We start from the raw sequence: 4,739 nt of genomic DNA on the forward strand, positions 1-4,739 counted from the left end.
AAGATTGACTAATTTTCAAAATTGATTCTTTTTCATTGACTCCATTTTTCATCCATTGTAACTTTTCACTTTTCTTAATTGAGCATCTCAATGTTTCTTCAACAGTTTGAGGTTCTTCGTCATCAATTGGGAGAACCATTAAAGTTTCATTCTCAATGTCAAACTTTTTTTGAAGAATAATTTTATGACTACTTCTTCATAGATAGTACTGTTGAGAAATTAACTCATTAATTAGCAAATTACTTCCACTGGATTAACTAGACTCAAGCATCTCTTGTGATACCTTATTTATTGATAAAGTACTATTCTCCTCCTCTATTGTAAATAATAGAATAGTTTTATCAACGTAACCTCGCATTGGGAACTTAATTTCGAGAAAGGTTGCATCTCTCGATTCTATTTCGGAGATGTTCCATCTAGTTATCCACTAATGAAAATATAACCCTTAAAGGTATGAGAATACCTTATAAAGATATACTTTTTATCCCTAGATCCTAATTTTTCATATTCATGAGTATTATCCTGAACATAAATAGTTGACCCCTAAGATCTTAGATGACTTAAATCTAATTTTCTACCTATCTAATGTTCATATAGGGTAGATGGAACATATTTAAAAGGTACTTGATTAAGTATATAGGTTACTGCTAATAATGCATCTCCCTAATAAGAAATTGACAAATTAACTTGAGCCATCATAGACCTAACTATATCTAGAAGAGTTTGATTACTTCTTTTAGCAACCCTCATTTTGTTGTGAAGTTCCTGAGATTGTTAGATGTCTAATAATCTCTTTATCATTTCATATTATCTTGAACTTATCAGACAAATATTCACCCCACAGTTAGTGCATAAGATTTTAACATTATGATCTAATTGATTCTTAACTTCAATCAAGTAATATTTAAAGCAATCTAATATTTTAAATTTATGAAAAAACAAATACACATGACAAAATATATGAAGTTATCAATAAATATAATGAAATAGGAAGCTCCATGTCTAGCCTCCACATTCATTCATTGAACCATATTGTAAAGTGATTCAATTCTAATAATCTAACCAAATGATTTCCTAATTATTTCCCAACAAAACAATGTGCGCACATAGATAAGTTAATTTTAATATGAGCACCTAGTAGACTCTCTTTAACTAATTTATTTATCCGTTCTTATCTAATATGTCTTAATTTAGTATGACAAACTTCAACATTAATATCATCGTCATTAGTAAGATTAAACTATCAATTAAAAATATTAGTTATGTTTTTTCAAAAACAAAAGTGGAAACCCTATTTGCATTGCATGTGGTGGCACCATTGTTTTCAAACGCCAAAAATAGAAAAGAAATAGAAGTGGGATTTGGTGGACCCCAATATTTGTACAACACAAGGAGATGGATGTGTTTTAAGCTTCCCTTGCCATGTCTATCTTCCCCGGAAGAACCGACCCCATGAAGCCAAACTCCTCCACATTTCCCAATTTACCCTCCGCAAACAGTCGCACGTTCCCGCCCCCGCCCTTGCTGACCGTTTCCAGATACGCCCCCAGCACCACTCTTGCCGCCCACCTCTCGAAACACCTCTCCGAGAAGAAGCCAGCCGCCGCCGTTAGCTCCCCCGCCGCCGACTCGTCGACCACCAGACGCACGGTTCCCCCACCCGCCTCTTCCTCGAACGCCCGCTGGAGCTTCAGCAGAAGGCTCTTCGTCACGAGGTCGGACCTTTCCTCCAAGCTGAATCGAGCAGTGACCAACTGGAGCAGCTCGGGTGGAAGATTGGGTGTCGCGTAGCTGGTCTCGTTGGTTAGGTCGCTCGGGGCGGCGTCGTCGTCCTTGTTGTCGTCCTCGTCGAGCTTTCTCCTTTCCTCCTCCGCGAGCAGGTTGAGATCGGGGCCGTAACTGCAGGTTCTCTTCGGCGAGCTCTGCAGCTTGGTCTCCGGCTTCCTTTTCAGGTCTTTATCTATTGCTTTGACGTCTTCGATCTGCAACCTCATCTTGATCACATTCTTACAAGCCTCCTGGTCTCCGTAGTTTGATGTGGTCATGATGACGATTACGCCTTTGCCTTCCACCTTTGACAGGTCTGTGAGATACCTCGTGAAGCTGGAATCTGCTCGCTCAATTTCCTCAATGAGAATCACAACTTTTGCGCCCTTTTCTAAGGCTTCTTCTAGAGCCTGTCTATATAAGCTGGCTTCATTTGCCCATTTTCTCGTATTAATTTCTACTTTGGATCCCCCAAAATGCTCCAGAATTACTTGGGCTAGTCTCCTCTTGGAAATGTGATCGCTGCCTTCTAAAAGTAAGCAGAGGCTCTTGTTTTGACATGATGAAGTATCAGTGAGTGATTCCGCAATTGAGGGAATGATTTCTGATTGCCAAGGCATGTTTTCTTGCAGTTTCGAGCTTAGGTCTTCTTGGTCTGCTGACACATCCTTGCTGGATGTAGCAGAATCTGCGAGCAAAGCACCACTGCCAAGGGAAAGAGTGATGTTAACATCCTCATTTCGAGGAGTTTTAAGTGAATTCAAGCCGGCTTCAGAAATTCTTTGCTTCGTTTCATCTCTCCCAAGCCAGTTACAGATTCCAAACATTGGATTGGCTACGTCGAAGAAGGCGAACCCACTGTCATCCTTCGCAGTAATAGTCTCGAGAAAGAGTGTTTGCTTTGCTTGCTGTTAGACCACCATGAATATGAAGAACAGAAGTTGCTGTTATTGCCAAAGGGGCTCTGATTCAAGAACGGGAGATATAATTGATTCTGCCTAGCGCGATGGAGACTTCGGCACAGGCTATTCCATTTGCTTCTCAATTCCGACAGCGAATCCTGAAGGCATCATGAAGTTTTAGTTTCTATCTTTTGGGATGAATTAGGGAGAAATAGGTACCTTCCTTATTAGTTTTACCTTGTGATCGTCTGGTCTGTGTTTTTGCAGCCAGCAAGGGAACTGTGTTGAGCCATGGTAGGGCTCATTCTTCTCGAATTTGAAAGCCGAAGCTTCTTTCTCAAAATTTGAAGTGCACTCGGAACAGCAGCTGAGCTTTTCATCATCCATGGAGTTGTAATTCTTTGAACCAAGAAATTGAAGTGGGTGATCAGAGAGCTTTGTGAATCTGGGTGGTTCGAGGCCATCACTGCAGAACATGAAGGAAAACATTGTAAGTCCTTTGAACTGAAATCCTTGCAAGAGAACTATCAACTTGTAGCATTCATTTCATGCAACATCAAGCAATGCAGAATCTAGAGATGGCTGCGAGTTCACCTGGCAGCTCGTAGGCTCAATTTAAGGCCGCCTGAAGGCACCACCACAGCTTGAAGACCCCACAGGGTCTCTAGAGATGGCTGCCTCGTCTGGCACCTCACGTAAGTCTGGTAGCTTGCAGTGGCCAACAGCCACACCTTGTTGGGCATGCCATTGCCATTGTTGCTCCTGAGCGGAGACAGCAACCTCCCCAGCTCTTCAGCCATGTAGTCCAGTGGCTTGAACCCACACCCGTCTCTTGCTTCCTCATCATCCACTGCCCACCTCAAGTCACCTGCATGGATGATGACCCCACGGCTGGCCTTGTCGGCTGCCAAAGCAGCAATCTTTTTCCTCAGGTGAGAAACCTTCATGTCCACATCGCTTTTGCCCATGAGCCGGAGGTGAACGTGGGAGAGGTGAAGCTTGACGAATTGAGCGTCCTTGATATCGTCAGGGACGTCGCCCCTCTCCACCTTCACCATGAGTTCAGCCACGAGGCCATCTGTCATGGAGACAGAGTCCCCCACCACCACCGCGTTGCTCCGCCTCCCTTGCTTTCTCAGCATCACCTCCATGACCGCGCTCAAGTCCTCTTTTTGGGAAGGAGAACGAGGTGGGGTTTGCCAAGAAGACAACTTGAAGAAGGGGTTGATAATGTCGTTGTGGGTGAGGGAGGAGGCACTGGCAGAGGTTACCTCTTCGAGGTTGTTCTTGACGCAGGTGCTGGAGAAGCCGGCCTCGCGCATCACCCGACTCACGCTAGGGTCGTCCAAGATGGAGATGATGAGCTGCTCGAGCTCGACCTTGATGGCCAGAAGCGGCGAAGGCTGTTGGTGCGGGGTCTGGTGCTGCTGGATCTCCACGCAGCCGCGACGCTGATGGGCCTGAGCGCGCTTGAGGGCGGCGATCAAGGCGTTGGACAGGGAGGGGTAGAGGGAGGCGGAGCAAGGGGAGGCGGGCAGGCGGTTGAGGGCGACGTTGAAGCAGAGGTCGAGAGCGCGGCATTGAAGCGGGTGAGAGGCCGGGTGGCGGGGCTGCGATTTGACGCATGCGCGGCGGAGAAGGGAGGAGGAAGTGGCGGTGGAGGACAGCAGCGTAGTGGCGACGTGCAGAGGGGTGACCTGGGCATGACCTCGCCGGCGCGCCAAGGCCAGGGAGAGCTTCAGGACGGTGGCGGCCTCGGCGGTGAGCGCCTGCTGTAGTGTGCAAGCGCCTGTTCGCATTACTTAAACCCCAACACCAACCCCCACACACCTTCTTCTTCTTCTTCTTCTTCTTCCTCTTCCTGTACCAACAACAAAACTCAAGATCTTCTTCTTCTTCTTCTTCGCTTGCTTACTTCATGCCTCTTTTAATCTCTGTTCTGCTCTTCTTTTTAGCGCAGCGAGTGTTGGTGCTACACCTTTCTCGAGCTCGCATTATTAATATCTAATACTGAAACCTTTTGCTTTGTTTGAATATGTTTTGGATCATAAAGTGTGATGGATAGGGACT

The 4,739-nt window shown here is 45.5% G+C and overlaps 1 pseudogene; it reads right to left on the reverse strand.

The window, feature by feature from the left end:
* Nucleotides 1-1,406: 1,406 nt before the first annotated feature.
* Nucleotides 1,407-4,468, reverse strand: LOC141836103 (protein SMAX1-LIKE 4-like; annotated as a pseudogene).
* Between the last annotated feature and the right edge of the window lie 271 nt (nucleotides 4,469-4,739).

Source organism: Curcuma longa, chromosome 10 (assembly GCF_044706935.1).
Source record: "Curcuma longa cultivar G26 ecotype Majalengka, Jawa Barat chromosome 10, ITB_CL_G26_1.1, whole genome shotgun sequence".
NCBI lineage: Eukaryota > Viridiplantae > Streptophyta > Magnoliopsida > Zingiberales > Zingiberaceae > Curcuma > Curcuma longa.